The sequence below is a fragment of the Babylonia areolata genome, chromosome 1 (genome assembly GCF_041734735.1).
Source record: "Babylonia areolata isolate BAREFJ2019XMU chromosome 1, ASM4173473v1, whole genome shotgun sequence".
Taxonomy (NCBI): domain Eukaryota; kingdom Metazoa; phylum Mollusca; class Gastropoda; order Neogastropoda; family Buccinidae; genus Babylonia; species Babylonia areolata.
In genome coordinates this window covers 97507986-97535485 of record NC_134876.1, presented here as the reverse complement: position 1 = coordinate 97535485, position 27500 = coordinate 97507986, and the positions used below count along the sequence as shown (strand labels likewise).

Sequence of the window (27500 nt, the reverse complement as noted above, 5' to 3'; positions counted from 1 at the left end):
ACGAGGTAACAGGAACTTTGACAAGTAACGATTGATGTGATATGACTTGGATACAAGTAACGAAACGAGGTAACAGGAACTTTGACAAGTAACGATTGATGTGATATGACTTGGACACAAGTAACGATTCGAATTAATACGAAGTCAGTTGATCACTGAGGTAACAGAAAGTTTCACTGAGGTAGATGACCACAATGGACTCGGACTTCTTTTTTTTTTAATCTACGGAAAGGTGCTGCTCCCGCAGTTCTAAACACGTTCTTTGTTGTTTATGCATTGATCTAGTCATTCATTGACTGTTCACACAGGCTGGTGATTTTCAGATTCCGCTCTTCCTTCCCGTTAAGGATACGGGTCTCTTCCTTCCCGTTAAGGACAGGGGTCTCTTGCTTCCCGTCAAAGGACAGGGGTCTCTTCCTTCCCCATTAAGGACAGGGGTCTCTTCCTTCCCGTTAAGGACACGGGTCTCTTCATTCCCGTTAAGGACACGGGTCTCTTCCTTCCCGTTAAGGACAGGAGTCTCTTCATTCCCGTTAAGGACACGGGTCTCTTCCTTGCTTCCCGTTAAGGACACGGGTCTCTTCCTTGCTTCCCGTTAAGGACAGGGGTCTCTTCCTTCCCGTTAAGGACACGGGTCTCTTGCTTCCCGTTAAGGACACGGGTCTCTTCCTTGCTTCCCGTTAAGGACAGGGGTCTCTTCCTTCCCGTTAAGGACAGGGGTCTCTTCCTTCCCGTAAAGGACAGGGGTCTCTTCCTACCCGTTAAGGACACGGGTCTCTTCCTTCCCGTTAAGGACACGGGTCTCTTCCTTGCTTCCCGTTAAGGACAGGGGTCTCTTCCTTCCCCATTAAGGACAGGGGTCTCTTCCTTCCCGTTAAGGACACGGGTCTCTTCATTCCCGTTAAGGACACGGGTCTCTTCCTTCCCGTTAAGGACAGGGGTCTCTTCCTTGCTTCCCGTTAAGGACAGGGGTCTCTTCCTTCCCGTTAAGGACAGAGGTCTCTTCCTTCCCGTTAAGAACAGAGGTCTCTTCCTTCCCCATTAAGGACATGAATCGCTTCCTTCCCGTTAAGGACACGGGTCTCTTCCTTCCCGTTAAGGACAGGAGTCTCTTCCTTCCCGTTAAGGACACGGGTCTCTTATTTCCCGTTAAGGACACGGGTCTCTTCCTTCCCGTTAAGGACAGGGGTCTCTTCCTTCCCGTTAAGGCCAGACACTACAGTCAAATAACGACTTTTTTTCTCTCCGAATATATCTCTCCTTTTTTTCTTTCTTTTTTTTGTCTACTACTACTACTACTACTACTACTAGTAATAATAATAATAATAATAATGGTACTTATATAGCGCTGAATCTTGTGCATAGACAAATCTAAGCGCTTTCGCACCAGTCATTCTCATGCACGCATAACTCTAAAACTGGAGAAACTAAAGACAAGGAAGAAGCAGGGAAGGGAGGCTATTTTGGGAAGAGGTGGGTTTTAAGGCCAGACTTGAAAGAGCTGAGTGTGGAGACTTGACGAAGCGAAAGAGGAAGTTCATTCCAATTGCAAGGTCCAGAGACTAGGTGTGTCATCACTTGTGGATCACAAAAAAAAAGGGTTCTTAGATTTCTGTGAATACCCGTTGCTATGGAAACAAATCAAAATGGCCGCCAACAATGTATCAAAGAAATCGGGTTTGTGGTCCATGTGGTACATGCAGGCACTTTTTGTGATGTGGACTTGATACACAATGGCATTATCTTCGTGATATTTTATCGTGAGATTGTGTTGATTCTTCAATTATTGTAGTTTTTATGAATTTTTGAAATTTTGGGTAGTGCGAAATCCTCAAAATTTACCATGAGTAAAAAGATTGGAACTGCTATGAATTAAAACCCAGCGAATATTTTCATACATACTCGTGACAAAACTTGAATAACATGTCATAAAACAATCACGCGGTGTCTCATGGTTGTAGGTTTACTCATCATTGAGCAAGTCCACGGTATGTTGTCAAGGCCAGAAACTTGACGACTTGCGTCGAAATTAAACAAAAAAATATTAATAAACACTTTCGTGATTCAGCAAGCAATCTTTATTGGCAATTTTTTTTTTTCATTGTTAAAGACATCTTTACAGTGGAAAAACTTATGCATATGATATATAGATGTTCAAGAATCAAAATCCATCCAAAACCCAAATCATGAAAAAATCATCATTTTGGTCTCTTTTGCACTGTCGTATCCCCCCTTAAGGACAGGGGTTGCTGTTAGGGACACAACGCTGGGAGGCAGGATGCGGGCAACATGGTGCCGCGCACGCGCAATGGAAGCTCAGCGAGAGAGAGAGAGAGAGAGGAAGCGTCTTCAGTCTTGCTGTGAGCAGTGCCAGAGAGCTCAGAGCTGTGCAGAGGGCAACAGGCAGAGAGAGAAGGAACGAAGGCTTAGGAAGAGAGCCAAGAGACAGTCTGCTTGATTCAGGAGAAATACAGTGGGTAGCTGTTTTGGTTTTTGTTTTGTTGTTTTTTTCCCACTTCACTGCTTGGCCTTTGTGTTGTTTGTTGTTGTTGTTGTTGTTTTTTCAAACAGTGGAACTTTCAGGAAGCGGTTCCGCCTGGTTGTTTGTTTTGTTGTGCGGAGTGAGCCGTTCACAGGTAGGTGGGTGTTCACAGGTTGTTTGTTCTGTCGTTGGGTCTGTTAGTTTTGTTCTCTCTCTCTCTCTCTCTCTCTCTCTCTCTCTCTCTCTCTCTCTGTCTCTGTCTCTCTCTCTCTCTCTGTCTCTCTCTCTCTCTGTCTCTCTCTCTCTCTGTCTCTCTCTCTCTCTCTCTCTCTCTCTCTCTCTCTCTCTCTCTCTCTCTCTCTCTCCTTTCACCTGTTGTTTTCTTTCGTGTCATGCAGGCTGTGTGTGTGGGTTTGCTATTGTTGTTGTTTGTTGTTGCTGTTTGTTGTTGTTGTTTGTTATTATTTGCATTTTGTTTTCCCCCTTTCCTCTCGAAATGTTTGGCTTCTGTTGGTTATGACATGTTAGTTTACAGATGGCTGATACTGTTTGTTTGTTTTGTTTGTTTTAAGTAAAGGCATTTTGAAAAATATTGAATGTCCCATCACTTCTTCCTGTTGTTGTGTTGGTGCTTTGTTCTGGTTGATTTGTTGATTTTTTTTTTTTTTTTTTTTTGGGGGGTGTGGGGGGTGTATGTGTGTGTTGCTTGGTTGTTGTTGGTGGTGGTGGTGGTTATAGAGGAAGTGGGCAATAGGGTTTGTTTGTTTGTTTGCCGGTTTTAAGATGTGGTTTTTTACTCACTTGTGTAAACAAAGTGAGTCAATGTTTTAACCCGGTGTTCGGTTGTGTGTGTGTGTGTGTGTGTGTGTGTGTGTGTGTGTGTGTGTCCGTGATAAACTTTAACATTGACATTTTCTCTGCAAATACTTTGTCAGTTGACACCAAATTAGGCATAAAAATAGGACAAATTCAGTTCTTTCCAGTCATCTTGTTTAAAACAATATTGCACCTCTGGGATGGGCACAAAAAAATAAATAATGAAGCCTAATTATATGCAAACTGCATTTACTGTTATATTTATATTTTTTTGTATTCTCTAAACTTGGCACTTTGATCTGATATTCTGACCCAACAACAAGAGCAGTCATTATTATCATTTTTTTGTTCAAACAGGAACTTCTTTTTGCTTAAGCATGGAAGTTTTATTTATTTTGCATACGTTTTGGTGCAGATAGTAAAAAAGGGAAATGACTTAATTCGCTTCAAACTGATCTTTCTCATCTTAAACATTACATTTTGAAATTATACACAATACATAAAAAGCTTGGATTTTTTTTCAGTGTATCACAAGTGAGTCTTGAAGGCCTTACCTCTCTTGTTTGTTTTGTTTTTGTTTTGTAAGTCCAGTGGATGTTCTTGACCATGAGTACACACTCCACAGACCTTTTAATTTGTCCTCCTTGATGAATCGAGTTACACGGTCATTTCTGACTTGACGGTTGTTGTTCTTTTTCTTACGTGTCCGGCCTTGCAGTGGTCCCTTGCGGTCGACTGGACGATAAACAGCATGGTGTGATCTGAGCTGCTTTCTTGCCTGTCATGTTACAGCTATAAATATTGAAGGTTATAAAGTTATAGGTCCCATAGCCTTTTGCGGCTATCGCGGCAGTGAATTCATGTCCACGGTGTCTAGGGCTGGGCACAGGAAGGCAGTGAATTCATGTCCACGGTGTCTAGGGCTGGGCACAGGAAGGCAGTGAATTCATATCCACGGTGTCTAGGGCTGGGCACAGGAACGCAGTGAATTCATATCCACGGTGTCTAGGGCTCGGCACAGGAAGGCAGAGAATTCATATTCAGTGTCTAGGGTTTGGCACAGGAGGCAGTGAATTCATATCCACTGTGTCTCGGGCTGGGCACAGGAAGGCAGTGAATTCATTCATATCCACCGTGTCTAGGGCTGGGCACAGGAAGGCAGTGAATTCATGTCCACCGTGTCCAGGGCTGGGCACAGGAAGGCAGTGAATTCATGTCCACCGTGTCCAGGGCTGGGCGTAGTTTCCACAGTTTTCACACCAGTTTTCACACCACAGTTTATACACCACAGTTTGTACAGTTTGCACACCCACAGTTTTTACGCCACAGTTTATACAGTTTGCACACCCACAGTTTTTACGCCACAGTTTATACAGTTTGCACACTACAGTTCTTACACCACAGGTTATACAGTTTTCACACCACAGTTTATACAGTTTGCACACTACAGTTCTTACACCACAGGTTATACAGTTTTTACACCACAGTTTATACAGTTTGCACACCACATTTTTTACACCACAGTTTATACAGTTTTCACACCACAGTTTTCACACCACAGTTTATACAGTTTGCACACCACAGTTTTCACACCACAGTTTATACAGTTTGCACACCAGTTTTTACGCCACAGTTTATACAGTTTTCACACCACAGTTTTCACACCACAATTTATACAGTTTTCACACCACAGTTTTCACACCACAGTTTATACAGTTTTCACACCACAGTTTTTACACCACAGTTTATACAGTTTGCACACCACAGTTTTCACACCACAGTTTATACAGTTTGCACACCACAGTTTTTACACCACAGTTTATACAGTTTGCACACCACAGTTTATACAGTTTTCACACCACAGTTTTTACACCACAGTTTGTACACTTTTCACACCACAGTTTTTACACCACAGTTTATACAGTTTGCACACCACAGTTTTCACACCACAGTTTATACAGTTTGCACACCACAGTTTTTACACCACAGTTTATACAGTTTGCACACCACAGTTTATACAGTTTTCAAACCACAGTTTTTACACCACAGTTTGTACACTTTTCACACCACAGTTTTCACACCACAGTTTATACAGTTTGCACACCACAGTTTATACAGTTTTCACACCACAGTTTTACACCACAATTTATACAGTTTGCACACTACAATTTTACACCACAGTTTATACAGTTTTTACACCACAGTTTTTACACCACAGTTTATACAGTTTGCACACCACGGATTTCACACCACAGATTTCAAACCACAGTTTTCACACCACAGATTTCAAACCACAGTTTTCACACCACAGATTTCAAACCACAATTTCCACACAACAGATTTCACACCACAGTTTTCACACCACAATTTTCACATCACAGTTTTCAAACCACAGTTTCCACACCACAGTTTTCACACCACAGTTTTCACACCACAGATTTCAAACCACAATTTCCACACAACAGATTTCACACCACAGTTTTTACACCACAGTTTTCACACCACAGATTTCAAACCACAGTTTCCACACCACAGTTTTCACACCACAGATTTTACATCACAGTTTGCACACCACAGTTTGCACATCACAGTTTTCACACCACAGTTTCCACACCACAGTTTTCACACCAGTTTCCACACCACAGATTTCACACCACAGTTTGGACACCACAGTTTCCACACCACAGTTTTCACACCACAGTTTCCACACCACAGTTTTCACACCACAGATTTCAAACCACAGTTTTTACACCACAGTTTTCACACCACAGTTTCCACACCACAGTTTTCACACCACAGTTTTCACACCACAGTTTTCACACCACAGATTTCACACCACAGTTTCCACAGGCAAGTATGACTCTAAAACAAAGCGAGGAAAGACGACTGAAACATTGTGTGGCTGTTCTTATGATACAGCGTGTCCTTGCTGCCTGCAGGAAAAGAAGACAGGGGTGTATCGTTCACAGTGTGAGCACCGCACGTGTCGGAGGATTGTGTTGTTGTTTTTGTTTTTGTGTGCGTGTGTATCCGTGTCTGTATGAAACAGAGGAACACACACACACACACACACACACACACACACACACACACACACACACACACACACACACACAGAGAGAGAGAGGGAGAGAGAGAGAGAGCAGTAACAGTGACGACAGAAGAAGTACCAGCAGTTCCAGTAAAAGCAGTAGTACTGGCACGCAGTCTCTGTAGCAGACACAGATGGCTAGGTGACAGCAACAGCATCAACAGCAGTAGTTGTCACAACAGCAGTAGTTATAGTACTGATAGAAACAGTAGTTATAGTACTGATAGAAACATAGTTACATTAAAAAAAAAATCATGACTACTCTTTCTAACCCCCACCCCACCCCACCCTCACTTCCCCCCCACACACTCTCCCTCTCCCACTCTACATACATCCAAAGTGAGCTGACATGGGTAGTGTTGGAGAACAAGGAAGCTAAGAGTGCTTATAGATAGGTTTTAAAAATATGAGTTTTTAGTGATGAGCAAAAAGCAGAAAATGTGGAAGAGTGGAGAAGATCGTGAGGTATGTCCCACACAGACGAAGCTGAATGAGAAAAAGGAAGAATCACCGAAGGATTGGGTTTTAACACGGGGAGCGAGTAGCCGCCGTGAATCGGAAATGATCTGAGATGTCGTGGGGGTTTGTAGGCTTCAATGATTTCTCTCAAATACTGAGGGGCAGCACATGAAATGGAGTTGAAGGTAAGAGTCGCGACTTTATACTGAATGCGGGCAGAAATTGGTAACCAGTGAAGAGAATGCAGGAGATGAGTGATTTTTTTCAGTCTTTGTGGTTAAAAAAAAAACTAACCGTTCTGCTCCGTTTTGAACTTTCTGGAGTTTATGAATTGAATACTGGGGACAACCAATGGGGAGTGAGTTACAATAATCAAGTCTGGACAAGACAAGAGAGCACACCAGAGTTTGTGTTGCTTGCCGGGGTGGTCAGGAGATGTCGGATGGAACTGATCTTTCGAATTTGAAAGTATGCAGCCTTGCAGATGTTGTTTATGTGTTTCTTCATTTGAAAGGTTTGAATGACAAATGATGAACCGTGACATGTCTCATCACTGGAGCAGAAAGTGGGAGGTGACATTATGATCATGTTTTAACTCACTCAGTACGGCCAGTCCTCTCTTCTCCTCTACACAGACCCCTCGGATGTCCAGTGGGTGTCTGAATGACCCAACCTTTAGCTTCCGTCGTCAGAATTGTGGTATTCTTTGTCAACATTCACATCTTCAGTATAAGAGCCTTCCGCTTGCAATATTTTGATGATGGTAATTGGGGTGAAACGCTGTTAACGTCGTCTCTTTCGCCGTTCGTATGGAAAGAGTTAACTATGAAAAAAAAGAGAAAGAAAAGGCCACAGGTGTCATCAGGACAGTGAGTTCATACCCACTGTGTCTAGTGATAGCAACCGGAAGACGAGGCCCAGTCCTCTCTGTTTTAAGCCTCCCCCAAGCACGGTTTGCTCTTCTTAACCATTTTGATGGCGTCAGCGTCTTCGAGAACAGTTCTTCACAACCACCACTACCATCGCTACATCATTATCTTTCCCTATCACCCCCACCCCCACGACCTGTTCCCATGTCTTCTCTCATCGTCAAATGAAGAAGTAAAAATAGCACCGATACAAACCACCGTCCGGCCCAAGATGCAGACAAACAGGAATGTTGGAAAGAGCAGATGATAAATATTTAGACCTATTCGGACTGAAAAAAGTAAGGTGTTTATCCGGCCTAGGAATGGAATTAAGTAAAAAGAAAAAAAAATGTCAGTCCCAATCTGATTCCACGTCCGGTCAAGAGAATTCATTTCCCCTTCAACGTCCAGTTTACTGCCGAGTTGAATGAAGCTAATCACCAGTGAGGATGTGTTTATTCACACGGGGTCTTTTCCTGGTCAGAAAGCTTTTTGTGGGGAACGTCAAGACACTCTGGGAATGTGTGGGCAGGAAGGAAGCTGTCGTCTGCTTGTTGTGCCAGTCAGACGAGGTATTCGTGGAGAATATGGATGTAAAAATACCTCGTCAAGTTTTAGCGCCAGTGAAGAGCAAAATGGATTCTTCAGGAACGGTTTCCGTCAGTGAAGTGTTAGAACACGTGTGCCTTTTGAGGTGGGTCCTTAATTGACTGTGAAGGAGGAGAAGGGGGAGAGGAAGAGGATGAAGAGGAGAGAGAGAGAGAGAGGTACACACACACGCGCGCGCGCGCACACACACACACACACACACACACACACACACACACACACACACACACACACACACACACACACACACACACACACGAAATCGCATGTACTGGGCTGGGATAGGGGGTGGGGGAGGAGTGTGTGATTATGTGTGTTTGAGAGAGAGAGAGAAAGAGAGAGAGAGAGACGCTCGTTTTTACATCTACGTAATGAAAGGAGAAAGGAAATGTTGTTTTTAAATGTTGATGAGTTTTAAAACATCTTGTTGTTTTGTTGGGGTTTTTTTGTTTTTGTTTTTTTGGGGTTTTTTTTGGGGGGTGTCTTTTTTTTTCATTCAATGACCCATGCACCGTCGATTCCGGAACTATAATTTCACACTCAGCCTAGCGACTGGCAGATTGTTGTAAATGACCGTACATCGTTACATTGTTAACTGCTGTCATGCATGATGCAGTGCATGGGTGTAGGATTCACATGGGGAATGAAAAAAGCACAGGGACTGTATTTGCATGCGAGTGTGTATGTGTATGTGCATATGGGTGTGTGTGTGTGTGTCTACGTGTGCATATATGTGTGCGTGTGTGTGTGTGTACATAATTATATATGTGCATTTCACAAAGCACTGAAGACTGAGAAAACTGTGCGAGTACCAAACGGTCCAGAACTTGTTTGTTAACTCTCTCTCTCTCTCTCTCTATTTTTATATACAATCTCTCCATGACTCACTGACTCACTGTGCCCTTTCCGATGGGGCCATGTAATTGTCGTTTTAAAGTCAGCTTCTCATTGCTGGCTGGTCAATTATTTGGATAACACTGAACCGACCGCAAACGCGCGCGCACGCACACACGCACATACACACACAGAGAGACAAGACAAGACAATGGTTTATTTGTTAGGCCTCCGGTCCATAACAAAGGAGTGGGCCACTAACAAAATATTACATAATGAATCAAATAGTGTGAATAATATATCAATGCGCATGTGACTTGCAAGCTCTCTCTCTCATTATCTCTCTCTCATTATCTCTCTCTCTCTCTCCTCTCCCCTCCTTCAAACACATGTACGCACGCATATACACACCCACATACACGCTCGCGCGCTAAACACACAGATCCAGCGATCTCAGTGGATTAAGTGAAATGCTGACAGAGAGAGAGAGAGAGAGAGAGAGAGAGAGAGAGAGAGAGAGAGAGAGCAACCAGGATGTTAGAAGTCTTACAATTTCAAGAAACCACATCCTTCATTGAGTGAAACACGTTTACTTACATGCTTACTGATCTCCCGTTTTGAAAATCCGTCATTTAACTTGGCAAATAGTGGAAAACTTAACACTCCATCCTGCCTCTCAACCCGACTTCACTTTATCCGTTCATCTGAATGACTAGCACTCTGACCAGCACTCTTAACGTTTCGTGGGGTGGTGGGTGGGGGGAGGAGTAAAACTCACTATCTGAATATGAGATTGGAACCCCCCGTGAACGCTCGTTTCCTTATCAGGGCCATGACCAGGTGGCCCCCGCTCCACCACTGTCACAACACAGACTGAGTTCCTTCAAACTGAACGATTTAACTCTCTCAGTACGGCCAGTCCTCTCTTCTCCTCTACACAGACCCCTCGGATGTCCAGTGGGTGTCTCCAATGACCCAACCTTTAGTTTCCGTCGTCAGAATTGTGGTATTCTTTGTCAACATTCACCTCTTCAGTGTAAGAGCCTTCCGCTTGTAATATTTTGATGGTGGTAATTGGGCTGAAACACTGTTAACGTCGTCTATTTCGCCGTTCGTACGGAGAGAGTTAAAACGACAATTACATGGCCCCATCGGAAAGGGCACAGTGAGTCGGTGAGTCATGGAGAGATTGTGTTGTGTTTATCTTTTTGCACGTGTATTTCTAATTGCATCTCTCTCTCGCTCTCGCTCTCGCTCTCTCTGCGCACGCTGTTGGCTGTTTTGTTCAGAACAGATCTCGTTCACTGTATTCCAGAATGGTACGGGTTCTTTTGTTTTGTTTTTCGTTGTGTTTGGGGGTGGGGGGGGGGGGGGGTGGAGGTTAGTATTGAATCTGTTGTTTAAGAATTTATGAAGATAATTTTTTGGTAGTGTTTGTTACTCTGAAATCGTGTTTCTTGAAATACATGTTGTTTGAGAATACCCTTTTTTTTTAATTGCATGATAATTCAAGTTGTTCTGTTTTATTAATTTCTTGTGTGCATTCAGCTGAACGTGTTGTACTGAGTCCTACAACTTTGTGTCATGGTTTTGTGTGTGCTTTGGACTGGACTCCACGTGGGCTGAGGTATTGTGTGATGTCATGTCATGACCAGCATGTAGATGCACAATTCATTTTTCAGTCGGATGAATAAAGATGTGTTTACTGCATTGTACTGTATTGTATTGTATCGTATTGTGTTGTGTGTTGTATTGTATCATAACTTATCTGAGTCCGAATGAAAGACTGTCCTGACTCTTAGTTTTAATTTGTTGACTTCATAGTTCTTTCCGTCATTGTTCATTCATTCATTTATTTGTTTTTCTTTTTCTTTTTTCTTTTTTTGTTTCTTTCTTTGTCTGCCCATTTTTAACTTTTCGGGATTATTCGCAACTTTTGACTTGACAATACCATAGTTCATCTCTTTCAGTGGAGGGGGGAGGGGAGGGGAAAAAACGCTTGGCTTGCATACAGCACAGCAACAGGTCTTTCCAGCTGTCTGGAACATTCAAGCACATGGAATGTTCAGGTGAAAAGTAAAAGAAAAGAAAAAAAAAGGGTAAATGTGAAGAGGAACGGTGGGAGGATAGGGGGGTCGGGGGGGGGGGGGGAATGGAAAGTTGGGTATGGGGGGAGTGGGGGTAGGACGGGGGAGGGTGGAAAGGAGGGATTCCCAATCTGATGTCTGAATCTTCTTCAAGGGCCAGAGAAAGAATGTGAGTGAGCGTGTTTCTTTCAGACTGTGATTCATCAGCATACGTTTGCAGTAACACCGGTAGGTCCACGTACCGGAAACCTTGTATGTATATCTAAAGAGAGAGAGGGAGAGAGGGAGGGGGAGTGGGAGAGAGAGGGGGGTTGCAGGTCCGTCTTTTCTTTTCTGTTCTTTTTTTTTTTCCTTTCTTTCCTTTTTTAAACTGCAGACCGAAAGTTGCTGTTTAGCCAACTCTTTTGTTTCTCGAAAGGACGATATACGTTTATAAAGCATCGTGCATATATTCTTTCTTGCTTTCTTTTCTGAATCTCCAATGCCAAGTTAGCCTTTGAGTTGATTTTTACATTGTATCTTTTTTTTGTGTGTGTGCCGACTTAGTTCATTATATCCCTTGTGAAATACACAGACGGATATACAGACGGACTCTCTCTCTCTCTCTCTCACGCACACGCACACGCACACACACACACACACTTTCTCTGGACTGGAAGTGACGTTACCAAAAAAAATTTGACTGTGTTTATTTGTGTATTAGTGTGTGTGTGTGTGTGTGTGAGAGAGAGAGAGAGAGAGGGGGGGGGGCGGGGTTTGGCGGGGGACTGGGGTTGTGCTGGCTGGGAGGAGAGTTCACCCAATGGAATGAATTGTGCCGTTGGCATCTGTCAGAAGCTGTAGCATTCACTGGTGAGATGATACCGGTTCAAATAAAAAGAAAGAAAAGATAAACACAATACAGACCACAGAAAACAAATTAAAACCAATTCAGATTTCCGAAGTGGTCCCCAGTCCTTTTCATTTATTCCCTTCGGAGGGTATGTCAATAAGGGGTATGTCAATACAGGGTATGTCAATACGAGGGGTATGTCAATACGAGGGGTATGTCAATACGGGGTATGTCAATACGAGGGGTATGTCAATACGAGGGGTATGTCAATACGGGGGGTATGTCAATACGGGGTATGTCAATACGGGGGGTATGTCAATACGGGGGGTATGTCAATACGGGGGGTATGTCAATAAGGGGTATGTTAATACGGGGGGTATGTCAATACGAGGGGTATGTTAATACGGGGGGTATGTCAATACGGGGGGTATGTCAATACGAGGGGTATGTCAATACGGGGGGTATGTCAATAAGGGGTATGTCAATACGGGGGGTATGTCAATACGGGGGGTATGTCAATACGGGGTATGTAAAATACGGGGTATGTCAATACGAGGGGTATGTCAATACGGGGGGGTATGTCAATAAGGGGTATGTCAATACAGGGTATGTCAATACGAGGGGTATGTCAATACGAGGGGTATGTCAATACGGGGTATGTCAATACGAGGGGTATGTCAATACGGGGGGTATGTCAATACGGGGTATGTCAATACGAGGGGTATGTCAATACGAGGGGTATGTCAATACGGGGGGGTATGTCAATAAGGGGTATGTCAATACAGGGTATGTCAATACGGGGGGTATGTCAATACGGGGGGTATGTTAATACGGGGGGTATGTCAATACGAGGGGTATGTTAATACGGGGGGTATGTCAATACGGGGGGTATGTCAGTAAGGGGTATGTCAATACGTAGAATGTCAATACGTAGAATGTCAATACGGGGGGTATGTCAATACGGGGGGGGGGATGTCAATACGTGGAATGTCAATGGGGGGGGGGGGGGGGGGAATGTCAATACGGGGGGTATGTCAATACGGGGGGTATGTCAATGGGGGGGGGGGTATGTCAATACGGGGGATATGTCAATACGGGGGGGGTGGGGGGGTATGTCAATACGGGGGATATGTCAATACGGGGGGGGGGGGGGTATGTCAATACGGGGGATATGTCAATACGGGTGGGGTGGGGGGGTATGTCAATACGGGGGGGGGGTGGGGGGGTATGTCAATACGGGGGATATGTCAATACGGGTTATGTCAATACGGGGGGGGGGGGGGTATGTCAATACGGGGGGGGGGGGGTATGTCAATACGGGGGGGGGGGGGGTATGTCAATACGGGGGGGGGGGGGTATGTCAATACGGGGGTGTGTGTTATGTCAATACGGGGGGTATGTCAATACGGTAGGTATGTCAATACGGGGGGGGGGGGGTATGTCAATACGGGGGGGGGGGGGGGTATGTCAATACGGGGGGGGGGGGGGGGGTATGTCAATACGGGGGGTATGTCAATACGGGGTATGTCAATACGGGGTATGTCAATACGGGGGGGTATGTCAATACGGGGGGTATGTCAATACGAGGTATGGCAAGAGTTTAGAACATGGCGGAGGCTTCATAATTAGCTGCGGCGTCAGTGAAATGCATCTGAAGAGGTGCATCTAAAGCGGGCCGGGCAACAGAATTATCAGGACACCTGAGCGGACACGTAGTGTGTTTTGAAGTCTGAGGTCTACATGTGTTTGAGTGTAGTGTATGGGGGGGTGAGTGTAATGTGTGTGGGGTGAGTGGGTGAGTGTAATGTGTGGGGGGTGAGTGGGTGAATGTAATGTGTGGGGGGTGAGTGTAATGTGTGGGGGGTGAGTGTAATGTGTGGGGGGTGAGTGGGTGAATGTAATGTGTGGGGGGTGAGTGTAATGTGTGTGGGGTGAGTGGGTGAGTGTAATGTGTGGGGGGTGAGTGTAATGTGTGGGGGGTGAGTGGGTGAGTGTAATGTGTGGGGGGTGAGTGTAATGTGTGGGGGGTGAGTGTAATGTGTGGGGGGTGAGTGTAATATGTGGGGGGTGAGTGGGTGAATGTAATGTGTGAGGGGTGAGTGTAATATGTGGGGGGTGAGTGGGTGAGTGTAATGTGTTGTGGGTGAGTGTAATGTGTGGGGGGTGAGTGTAATGTGTGGGGGGTGAGTGTAATGTGTGGGGGGTGAGTGTGTGAGTGTAATGTGTGGGGGGTGAGTGTAATGTGTGGGGGTTGAGTGGGTGAGTGTAATGTGTGGGGGGTGAGTGTGTGAGTGTAATGTGTAGGGGGGTGAGTGTAATGTGTGGGGGTGAGTGGGTGAGTGTAATGTGTGGGGGGTGAGTGTAATGTGTGGGGTTGAGTGGGTGAGTGTAATGTGTGGGGGGTGAGTGTAATGTGTGGGGGGTGAGTGGGTGAGTGTAATGTGTGGGGGTGAGTGGGTGAGTGGGTGAGTGTAATGTGTGGGGGGTGAGGGGGTGAGTGGGTGAGTGTAATGTGTGGAGGTGGAGGTGGGCAGGGGAAGATAATGGATGGAGGCGTGAGTATGTGGGGGTGGGATTTCCGCTCCAGTAAAATTACTATCCCCCACCTCGGCCCTCCTACCCCCTCCACCCCCCGCCTCCCCTCCCCCCCCACTTCCTGTCATGAAAGACTGGCGGGGCACAGTCCTGGCACCACAAACACCTGAAGCGGAACGAGACTTGGCACAAAGGCAGCAGCAGCGCACCTGTAGGACAATAAATCACTGGGTTTTCTTTTTGCCTGAACATCCTCCATCATCCAGGCTGCCGGAACATGAACACAGCCCAGCATAATGTTGTCTTGAGAAAAAGGGTTAATGATTTGGAGAAGGAGGAGGAAGAACAGAAGAACAACAATAAAATATACACAGAGAGACGCACACAGAACACAGACACACACACACACACACACACACACACACACACACACACACACACACACACACACACACACAAACACACACAGTCTGTCTCTGTCTCTCTATCTCTCTACCTCCATCCCCCAGTCTCTCTCCCTCCTTCTCAATCTGACGTGCTCTGTTTCCACCCTTGTTGTTGCTGAGAGCGGGGGTCAGACCATTGTACGTTGTGGCCATTGTTCTCTGAGGAACTTGGAGGGAGAGGGGGGTGGGGGTGTGGGTGGAAAGATAGCGGAGGATAGGGGGGGGTGGACTGGGATGGTGGGGGTTGATGGATGGTCGTGGCCCAGGTAGTGGTGATAGTATGGGCAGGGCTGGCTTTCAACAGTTTCAGTTTCAGTGTCAGTAGCTCAAGGAGGCGTCACTGCGTTCGGACAATTCCATATACGCTACACCACATCTGCCAAGCAGATGCCTGACCAGCAGCGTAACCCAACGCGCTTAGTCAGGCCTTGAGGGGGGAAAAAAAGGTAGCGGTGACAGTATGGGCAGGGCTGGCTTTCAGCAGCTAGCAGGTAGCGGTGACAGTATGGGCAGGGCTGGCTTTCAGCAGCTAGCAGGTAGTGGTGACAGTATGGGCAGGGCTGGCTTTCAACAGCTAGCAGGTAGTGGTGACAGTATGGGCAGGGCTGGCTTTCAACAGCTAGCAGGTAGTGGTGACAGTATGGGCAGGGCTGGCTTTCAACAGCTAGCAGGTAGTGGTGACAGTATGGGCAGCGCTGGCTTTCAACAGCTAGCAGGTAGTGGTGACAGTATGGGCAGGGCTGGCTTTCAACAGCTAGCAGGTAGTGGTGACAGTATGGGCAGCGCTAGCTTTCAACAGCTAGCAGGTAGTGGTGATAGTATGGGCAGGGCTGGCTTTCAACAGCTAGCAGGTAGTGGTGACAGTATGGGCAGCGCTGGCTTTCAACAGCTAGCAGGTAGTGGTGACAGTATGGGCAGGGCTGGCTTTCAACAGCTAGCAGGTAGTGGTGACAGTATGGGCAGCGCTGGCTTTCAACAGCTAGCAGGTAGTGGTGATAGTATGGGCAGGGCTGGCTTTCAACAGCTAGCAGGTAGTGGTGATAGTATGGGCAGCGCTGGCTTTCAACAGCTAGCAGGTAGTGGTGACAGTATGGGCAGGGCTGGCTTTCAACAGCTAGCAGGTAGTGGTGATAGTATGGGCAGCGCTAGCTTTCAACAGCTAGCAGGTAGTGGTGACAGTATGGGCAGGGCTGGCTTTCAACAGCTAGCAGGTAGTGGTGACAGTATGGGCAGGGCTGGCTTTCAACAGCTAGCAGGTAGCGGTGACAGTATGGGCAGGGCTGGCTTTCAACAGCTAGCAGGTAGCGGTGACAGTATGGGCAGGGCTGGCTTTCAACAGCTAGCAGGTAGTGGTGACAGTATGGGCAGCGCTGGCTTTCAACAGCTAGCAGGTAGTGGTGATAGTATGGGCAGCGCTGGCTTTCAACAGCTAGCAGGTAGTGGTGATAGTATGGGCAGGGCTGGCTTTCAACAGTTTCAGTTTCAGTGTCAGTAGCTCAAGGAGGCGTCACTGCGTTCGGACAATTCCATATACGCTACACTACATCTGCCAAGCAGATGCCTGACCAGCAGCGTAACCCAACGCGCTTAGTCAGGCCTTGAGGGGGAAAAAAAAAAGGTAGTGGTGACAGTATGGGCAGGGCTGGCTTTCAGCAGCTAGCAGAGCACAGTTAACTCTCTCCATACGAACGGCGAAAGAGACGACGTTAACAGCGTTTCACCCCAATTACCAACATCAAAATATTGCAAGCGGAAGGCTCTTATACTGAAGAGGTGAATGTTGACAAAGAATACCACAATTCTGACGACGGAAGCTAAAGGTTGGGTCATTCAGACACCCACTGGACATCCGAGGGGTCTGTGTTGAGGAGAAGAGAGGACTGGCCGTACTGAGTGAGTTAAAACAATGCCTCCAGTCTCACAGTCATAACTCAGTCTTGATTTTATCACGCTTTCTCTTCTTTCACTCTCTCCTCTCTCTCTCTCTCCCAACCCTTCTCTCTGTCTGTCTGTCTGTCTGTCTGTGTGTGTGTGTGTGTGTGTGTGTGTGTGTGTGTGTGTGTGTGGTGATCATTCTTCGTTGTAGTAGCAGTAGATGTAGCAGTGTTGACAAAATTATTATTGTTGTGTCGTTATCGTTAATGTTGTTATTGTTATTATTGTCACAAGGACAGATTGGAAGATTGGGCGATGCCTAAAATCTTTATCCTTGAGTAATAAAGTTTTTGAATCTCTCTCTCTCTCTCTCTCTCTCTCTCTCTCTCTCTCTCTCTCTCTCTCTCTGGGATTTGGTTACAGCAGGGGGTAGGGGACATAAAGGGATTTATTAGTGCACTCCGAACAAGATTAATTGACTGTAGATGGCAAGATTGGTCTTATCATGTTCAAGATAGCGATAGGTTTGAGTTTTACAGACAGTTCATTTCTATACACTCTATTCCTACTTATCTGTCAATGAAAATGGATAAGCATTTGAAACATATCACAACCAGGTTCCGATTTGGAATTTCTGACATATTTCTTCATCATTATCGTTATCGAAAGTTCAGTGTCTCTGATCTTAGTTGTCCTTTATGCAGACGTGCTGAAGAAACCGAACTTCACTTTGTGTTGTGTTGCCCTGCTTTGAATGACCTTAGACATGAGTGGATTCCACAAAAATATTATAGACACCCTACTTTATTTCGACTTGCCATGCTTGTGTCATCAACTAACGAAACTGTTATAAGACAGTTTGCTATTTACTTATATAAGGCTTTTAAGTTTCGCAGTGTATTATGTAGTTAATTATTATTAGTTGTGCATTATCCAATTTGTGGATTATCATTTGCAGTTTATCATTCACTTCTGTAATTTGTAAGGTTTTGGTTTTGAATGTTGATTCACTGTACCCCCTTCATGAGGGGCCATGGCCTTATTGAATAAACTATCCGTATCCGTATCCGTATCTCTCTCTCTCTCTCTCTCTCTCTCTCTCTCTCTCTCTCTCTCCACACACACCTTTCCATTGAATGTCACAAACTCCACAAACAAGAGGATCAGAGGGGGGAATAAACAATGGGAGAAATAAAGGAGAAGAAGAAAACAATGATATCCATACAGCTCTCGCTCTCTCTCTTTCTCTCTCTCTCTCTGTCTTCACCTCTCTTTCTCTCCTCTCTCTCTCTCTCTCAGTGGGCGAACCGTGAACGTGTCAGCATTCCAGTGTTCACGTGCAATTAATCTGACGGTGTATCTGGGTGCCGTGAGTTGTGTGAGTGAGAGTGTGTGTGGGAGGAGGAAGTGGCAAGGGAAGTGCCTGTTTTCTGAACGTGCGTCTCTGTGTGCGTGTGTGTGTGTGTGTGTGTGTGTGTGTGTGTGTGTGTGTCTGTGTCTGTGTCTGTGAGCATGAAAGAAAGAGACTGAGTTTAGTTGTGTCTGTGGGTCTGTCTGTCTGTCCGTGATCGTGCGCGGGCGCGTGTCTGTGTAGGTGAGAAAGAGAACGAGAGAGAGAGAGAGAGAGAGAGAGTGTGTGTGTGTGTGTGTGTGTGTGTGTGTGTGTGTGTACATCCTGGTATATGTGCGCGCGCGCGTACGTGTGTTTAAGCACATGTCCATGCTTGTGTGTGTGTGTGTGTGTGTGTGTGTGTGTGTGTGTGTGTGTGTGCATACCTGCATGAACGGTCCGTTTTTGTGTCGGTGTGCTTTTCTCTGTGCGCGCGCACACACGAGCGTGTCAGTAGGGCCGGACAGAGGGTGGAGAGAGGGGGGGGGGAGTTTTGTGCACACACTTGCCTGCTTTTGTGTGGTGGTGTGAACACTGAAAGCCAAACAAGCACAGCTAATGAGCCTTTCCCTAAGCCATCTGCCCTCGTTAAAAACTGCCTAAATCCGACACATTGAACCATCTGCCTACCCCGTGCACCCAGTAACCTACGCAGCATCTTTTTCTTCAATCAGGGTTTCAACCAAGGCGATATTCTAACAGGCCTACCACTGACTGCAGAGTTTGGAGATCATGGGTAGGGCGTTACCGTTGTTCAGTTTCCTAATTCATGTGAGGGATTATAAATGATTCTGGAGTGATTTTAGGTTTGTACCATACAGTCGGCCATTGTGCACTAAGTCTGGTGAAAAAGGAAATCAAATAAATGAAGAATGGAAATGGTGGAAACAACAAAAGAGAGAACGTGGCGAGCAGACGGGATGAAAGGAAGAAAGAAAAAAGAGAAGGAAAGAGAGACTGAACAATAAAAGAAATGAAAACAAAGAACTGCGCGCTATATATACGAAGACGTACAGAAGGAGAAATATCATTCCATTTTTTTGTTGGTGGTGGTGGTGGTGGTGGTGGTGGTGTCGTTGTTGTTGTAACTCTCTATTGTCTGGTTTGCCTGCTTCATCCATTCAGTCCCTTCAGCGCATACAAAACTCTGCTGCCCGACTCGTCCTCAGAAAGAAAAGATCTGAGCACATCACTCCTCTTTTGCAACATCTCCACTGGCTCCCTGTCTCACACCGAATAAAGTACAAGATCAGCACTCTATGTTATAGATGTATTCACAAAACTGCCCCTTCCTATCCCTGCGGCTGCCTTCACCTCTACACTCCATCTCGCTCACTACGATCGGCTTCGGATCCACTCTGTTTACGCATACCCAGATTCAAACACTCCACTGTTGGCCGCCGTTCTTTCACACACACATTGAGGTGAAAAGACATCAAAGTAACAAAAGAAGGAGACGTCAAAGAAAGAAAGAAAGAGGATATGGGAAAAAGAATGAGCAGGAAAGATATACCCGGAAAGAAAGATGGGCTGAAGAAAGACGGTGATGATGGAGTCTCCCGTCGGACCGACAGATGAGTAGGCAGGCAGGTTTATCTGTCGGTGTGTGTCTTCATATGGGAGAAGAGGCCGATTCTGGATGCGCAGCACTTCCCACATGTGTTGTAAGGGAAAACGTCTCCAGAAGTTGAGCCCTGCTTCCTTCGCTCACGCTTCTCCTTAATGGCCAGCGTTTGACGGTAAGATTTGCACAAAGAAAGTTTAAGGATGCACGGAAAGACAGAAGAAGGAGAAGAAAACAAAACAATAAAAATAAGAAGAGGAAGAGGAGAAGGAAGAGAATAAGAACAAGAAAAAAAAGACGGTTAGAAAGAAACACACACACACACACACACACACACACACACACACAGAGAGAGAGAGAGAGAGAGAGAGATGGTTTCAAAAGTTGATTTGCACCCAAAACTGTTTCTCACGCAGGCAGTGAATCTTCAAACGTCAGCTTCTGTAAAGATCAAAGTGCACACAGAAACATCCAGAAAACTGACAGCGCCGAAAGAAGGAGGGGGGGATGGGAGGGAGGGTTGGGGGTGAGGAGGGGGAGCAAGGTGGGGGATTGAGAGAAGGAGAAGGGAAAGGAAAGTTCCCATGAAAAGTGGCAGCAACCGTTCTGAATTACACTGTTTGCTTGTCCAGAAAAACAGGGGGTGGGGGGGGGGGGGTATGGGGGGGGGGGCGCATCTGACGTGTCTTGACACGCACACACACGCGCGCAAAAAAATAATTATCCATATTTCACCAAATATACGCCCATACTCAGCTACACGCGCATGTGCGAGTGCGAGCGCGCGCGCGTGTGTGTTTTGATATGTAAGCTGTCCTGTTCCATTTCAGCCAGCTGCTTTTGTTCCTTTTGTTCTACGGTAAAAAAAATAAATAAATAAATAAATAATAATTTTTAAAAAACATTTTTGTCAACAACAAACTGATGTTGAAATATCTTACATGCTACAGTCGCATATCTTCCTCGTGTACATTCAATTAATCAGTTTATCAGTCATGTTTTTAACCCGCGGCTATCAGCAGATTCATACGTCTGTGATGTTTAGTGAGCTTCCGGTAATTGCTGCAGTCTGTTGGAAAGAACCCCACCCCTGAAAATGAAAATAATAATAATAATAATAATAATAATAAAGAAGTGGGCCACATGTTGCCATCTTCACCTGATAACCTGTCCTTCCCAAACGAAAAAAAAAAAGTGACATGAGAATTGAATAACAGATATTTTCCTTTCCATTGATCAGTTCATACATGATGCCATTGGTTGCACTGGGGACAGGCTTTGACAGCCGAGGTACACAACCAAGAGACCTGGAAGAATCTGGTGAACAGTTCTTCCGTCTGTACGGCGCTACTTTGACTCTTGAGGCAGATGAAAAGCTTGAAGAAGAAAAAGCTAGAGAAGAAGACGAAGAAGGCAGAGCGCAGCAGTCAAATAAAAGAAAGTTGTCAGCACTCGTAATAACCAAGAGGCGCCACAAACAACATTACTATGGCGCCCCGCGTTTCATGTGCGCTGTTTGAAGAAGTGAGATTATCAGTTTGTGTGTGTGTGTGTGTGTGTGTGTGTGTGTGTGTGTGTGTGTGGTGTGTGTGATGTGTGTGGTGTGTGTGTGTGTGTGTGTGTGTGTGTGTGTGTGTGTGTGTGTGTGTGTGTGTATGGTGTGTGTGGTGTGTGGTGTGTGTGTGGTGTGTGTGTGTGTGTGGGGGTGTGTGGTGTGTGTGTGTGTGGTGTGTATGTGTGTGTGTGTGTGTGTGTGTGTGTGTGTGTGTGTGTGGTCTGTGTTGTGTGTGGTGTGTGTATGGTGTGTGTGTGTGTGTGTGTGTGTGTGTGGTCTGTGTTGTGTGTGTGTGTGTGTGTGTGTGTGTGTGTGGTGTGTGTGTGTGGTGTGTGTGTGTGTGTGTGTGGTGTGGGTGTGTGTGTGGCGTGTGTGTGTGAAAAACAGTCGGGAAAACCCGTTAGACAGAAAACAGAGCCCCCCCCCACCTCCCCCACGCTGTTTGAAGTTCTGTTCAAAAGGCTGCCACACAGACACAGCGCATAATGCACGACTATAAAATGATGACTCATTTCACTCCTGACACACACAGCATCACACCAGTCACTTCCTTCCATGTCTCAGAGTTTGTCGGCGAGGGGTGGATTTCAGTCCCAATGTGGTTTCACCTCAGGACGTGCGGACTGATCCATATTCGCTACACTATCATCTGCTTATTAAACAGAAAGGGAGTAGATACCTGACACAGAAGACCAAGGCCCTGACGAGGCCAGGAGAGCCCCCCCACCCCCACCCCCCCCACCCCCAGCGCCCCCCTCCCCCCCCCCACCCCTTGGATTGTATGAAACAGGAACATCAAATCAAATCAAACAAATCAACAAAATAATAATAATAATAATCATAATAATGGATACTTATATAGCACACTATCCAGAAATCTGCTCTAGGTGCTTTACAAAAACGCTTTTGTTGACATAAAACATTACATCTATGTTACATACACACACCAAAATGTGACTACACACACACACACACACACACACACACACACACACACACACACACACACACTGCATACATACATTTTAACTCACTCAGGACGGCCAGTCCTCTCTTCTCATCTGCACAGACCCCTCGGATGTCCATTGGGTGTCTGAATGACCCAACCTTTAGCTTCCGTCGTCAGAATTGTGGTTTTCTTTGTCAACATTTACCTCTTCAGTATAAGAGCCTTCCGACTGCAATATTTTGATTATGGTAATTGGGGTGAAACGCTGTTAACGTCGTCTCTTTCGCCGTTCGTATGGAGAGAGTTAACATACATGTGTATCTAACAGCTACCCTAACACATACGCACATATAGGCAGGCACAAACTTACATAAAAACACGCACACACAATACACATTCATATACATGCATGTAGTTATGTACACATACATATGTATACACACACAGTCAAGCACAGCTAACGCAAAGGAAGTGGACCTGCCACAATTGAACTTATTGCTGAGGGAAAAGTTGAGTTTTGAGACGAGATTTAAAAGATGCGAGGGAATCAGAATGACGGAGATTATCATGGAGCTTGTTCCAAAATATACAAATAACCCAATACATTAAAGTATGATCAAATGAAAGAATCGTAGAGACAGTGTAGAAATTTTGATAGCGTGCAACGTTCGTAGAGTTTGAAATTGACAATTGCTTGTCTGGTACTGCTTGGATATCTGAAACTCACACGCGAACCTTTTTCGATGCTATAGTCGCATACAGTGGAAAAGACCAGTAATTCCATGCGTTGCATTGCTGCTGAAAAATCAGGTTCATGAAATGTGGACATGTCACTGTGCTGTGGGTTCCATCCAATGTGTTTCTTACGATCATTGCGAAGGTACTTCTCTACCGTTGGTGTTGTTTGGGGTTTTTTTCCCTTCCCCCCTCCCACACACACCTCCCTCCCCCTCCCACTGAATCAGTGTCCGCAAAAAGTATCCGACTCAGCATTTCGTTTTCTTCTTTCTTTTTTTCTTTTTTTTTCTTCTTTTTTTCTTTATCTTTTTTTCTTTCTTTTTCTACTTCTTGGTCCTTGCTCCCATCAAGGAAAGTAGCCACTTGTGTACTTGGTTATCCACCACCGCTCCCAGCACCCCTATCCCCCCCCCCCCCCCCCCCCATTCCTCCACCCCCCACCACCTTCCCCTCTCCACCCCATCACAATCCCTTTCAACGTTCTCGTTGCTCTCTCTTCCTTTCAACACGTTATTGCATTGGTCGGCACCAAGAGGTCTAGCAAGGGGGAAAAGCCAACTGTGCAAATACTTACAACATGTGTCTTGAACTTTGTAGGTTGTGGAGTGTTTGGGGTATTTGGTGTGTGGTGTGAGGGGGGACTGGGCACGGGAGGGGGGGAAGGGGGGGGGGCATGATGTGGGGGTCTTTGGGGTGGGGGGAGGAGGCTGTACGGAGTCTGTGGGATGGTGTGGGAGAGGGGGTAAGGGGCAGAATAGTGGAGGGGGTGGGACATAACGAAGGGTGGTGTGTGGAGTCTACGGGGTGGTGTGATAGGAAGGGTGAGGGAGGTGGGGAACAGGGGGAGGGGGATACATAATGTAAGGTCTGTAGAGGTGGATGGGGTGAGGTCCTAAGGGCCTAGGCTTTGGAGGACTGGGGGGTTTGGGGGGGGGGGGGCGGCATATGTGTGTGTGTGTGAGGGGGAGGGGGATGTGTGTGTGGGGGCCGGGGGGGGGGTAGAGGTGGATGAGATCCACACGGCGCTGGGTGCTGTGACCCCCATTGTTCTGGAGGGTCCTGTTGGCGACACGTCATGGTGCACGTGGTTCACACACCGGTGCTGTGTCTGCACTGTGCCTCCCCTTTGTTTCACTGCGGCAGGAAAAAAAACCGGTACATTCAATAAATAACGATAAATCATTTAATATATATATATATGGGTGTGTTGGTGATTGACAAGGTGGGTGGCTGTCACTGAGGTGGCTATATGGGTGTGTGGCTGGTTGATCACAGAGAGAGAGAGAGAGAGAGAGAGAGAGAGAGGCCGTGCGCACGTAGGCATAGTACCGTTTATGTTTGTGTCATGGGTAGAGGTGGGGGCAGATACGGAATCGAAGAGAGAAAGGGAGGGGGGGTGGGGGGGGGGCAGAAAGAAAGGTGTACTATACAGCAGCAACAGCTGGTATGATTTCTCGGTAATCTTGACGTGGTAAAGGAAATAACCCGCATGCCTCGATGAATTAAAAACGATGATTCATTTCCACTCTTCCTGCTGGCTGCGTTTTGCTTTTCTGGTGGTTTGGTTGGTTGGTTGGTTGGTTGAGTGGTTGGTTGAGTGGTTGGTTGGTTGGTTGAGTGGTTGGTTAGTTGGTTGCTTGGTTTAGTGGTTGGTTGAGTGGTTGGTTGAGTGGTTGGTTGGTTGAGTGGTTGGTTGGTTGGTTAGTTTAGTGGTTTGTTGAGTGGTTTGTTGAGTGGTTGACTGGTTGGTTGACTGGTTGGTTGAGTGGCTGAGTGGTTGGTTGGTTGAGTGGTTGAGTGTTTGGTTGGTTGGTTAGTTGAGTGGTTTGTTGAGTGGTTGACTGGTTGGTTGACTGGTTGGTTGAGTGGCTTAGTGGTTGGTTGGTTGAGTAGTTGAGTGTTTGGTTGGTTGGTTAGTTGAATGGTTAGTTGAGTGGTTTGTTGACTGGTTGGTAGAGTGGCTGAGTGGTTGGTTGGCTGAGTGGTTGGTTAGAAGGGTGCTTGTTGGGTGTGTGTATGATTGGGTAGGTGGCTTACTGGCTGCTTCGTTCAAGTGATATGAGAAAGCATCAAAGTACTTAATTAAAGAAAATTGCAGTCTCTCTGTGTCTGTGCACACACACACGCGCGCGCGCGCGCGCACGCACACACACACACACAGACGCACGCACGCGCACGCACACACACACACACACGCACGCACGCACACGCACAAACACACGCGTGCGCGCACACGCACACACACACACACACACACACACACACACACACACACACCTGGTTTATACTATTCGCGAACGTCAGCAAAATAGATCTGTCGGGAGGAGGTGAGGTAGATGGGGGGAGGAGGATAGACATTCACCTGTGGGAGCAACACACACACACACACACTCTCTCTCTCTCTCTCTCTCTCTCTCTCTCTCTCTCACACACACGCACACACACACACACACACACACACACACACACACACACACCTGGTTTATACTATTCGCGAACGTCAGCAAAATAGATCTGTCGGGAGGAGGTGAGGTGGATGGGGGTAGGGGGGAGGAGGATAGGCATTCACCTGTGGGAGCAACACACACACACACACACACACACACACACACACACACACACACACACACACACACACACACACACACACACACACCGGAACATCAAAACACACACCCTGCCAGGTCTTTGAGAGGGAGAGAGGGAGGGAGGGGTTGTGAAAGAAACATCATCATTGCTTCCCATCACTTTTCTCTATTCAAAACGTGTTTTATCGTCTGGGTTTTCCGTTCTGAAGGAAAACGTTTCAGGAGATCGTTCGTTTGTTTATTTATAGTCTGTTCCTCTAAGATGATGATATTAGACTGAAAATAAATGATGCTATTATTATTATTATTATTATCATCATCATTATCATTATTATTTGGATTATTATCATTTCTATCATGATGGTGATGATTGTTAGTATTAATTATCAGGAGAGTATCTTGTTTTTGTTTTGTTTTGTTTTTTCTTTCCTGTGTATCTGAGTTCTGTGTGTGTACGTGTTGTACGTCTGTCTGTCTGTCTCCCATTCTTCGAGACACAAATTCTCTCTCAGTCTCTCTCTCTCTCTGTGTCTGTCTGTCTCTGTCTCGCTGTCTCGCTCTCTCTCCCTCTCCCTCTCTCTCTCTCTCTCTGTCACTCTCTCTCGCTCTCTCGCTCTCTTTCTCTCCCTCTCTCTCTCTCTCCCTCCCTCTCTCTCTCTCTCCACCCCTCTTTCTCTCTCTCCCTCTCTCTCTCTCCCCTCTCTCTCTGTCTCTCTCTCTCTCTCCCTCTCTCTCTCTCTCTCTCTCTCTCTCTCTGGGCTCTTCAGAAAGTCAAAGAAATGACATATGACGTGTTCGTCAAACTTTTTGACACAAAAATATTCCCCATTCTCTTGTATTCGTTAGAAATCTGGGGATTACATAGGTTAGATTATATTGAGAAAATACATCTGATGGCTTGTAAACGATTTTTAGGAGCACCCGTTAAAACGCCTAACAAAATGGTGTATGGTGAATTAGGTCGATATCCACTTTTCATAAATTCTTATATGAGCTGCATAAGATACTGGTTAAAGTTGATTTCCATGGAGCCTCATCGATTACCATATCAAGCTTATCATATGTTAATGAATTTAGACATGTCAGGGAAACGCTGCTGGGTAACGCATGTTAGGAAGATTCTCTGTGAAACAGGGTTTAATATTGTGTTTGTCTTCTGCTAGGTGTTGGTAATGTAAAAAAATATTTCTTAGCGCTTTGAAGCAAAGGCTTATTGATATGTACATACACGAATGGACTGGATCCTTGAGAGACAGTGACAAGTTTCAAGTTTTAATTATCCTTTCACTCCTATTGGAGTATGGAGGATTACTGCAAAATACTCATTTTCGTGCCCATAACAAACATTTCCAAATACACAACAATGTCACATAAAGTTGAGAAAACACAAATGTCTTTTAACTCCAAAAGTATAACTAGGCAACATTTGCAAATCTAATCATCTTACTTACAGCTAAAATGACTTTTTTGCCTCCTTTGAGCATATTACAAAAATTAAAAACCGATTTTGGAGACAAATATTTTTTAGGAACATATCTATTTCGTAACTGATCATAATTGGGACATTCCATTATAAAAGGAAACTCATCACCAATCACAGACATGTTACAAACCTTACAAAATCGTAACTCTCGTGGTATGCCTTTGTGTCTCCCTGTTTCTATTTCCAGCTTATGATTACTACTTCGACAGATATATGACTTACACCTCGTTTAAAACTTTTTTTTGAAAAAGAAGCATAT

The 27500-nt window shown here is 45.7% G+C and overlaps 1 protein-coding gene across 3 annotated transcripts in view; it reads left to right on the top strand.

The window, feature by feature from the left end:
• Nucleotides 1–2329: 2329 nt before the first annotated feature.
• The window catches only part of LOC143289961 (SPARC-like), a 60565-nt gene continuing 35394 nt past the window's right edge, over nucleotides 2330–27500 (top strand). For 2 of the 3 annotated variants that reach the window (XM_076599251.1, XM_076599234.1), the window contains exon 1: nucleotides 2330–2473. The gene's annotated coding sequence lies outside the window, so the exon portion shown is untranslated. Of the gene's footprint in view, nucleotides 2474–2501; nucleotides 2637–27500 lie in introns of those variants that run through there. The other variant, XM_076599244.1, reaches the window with a different exon arrangement.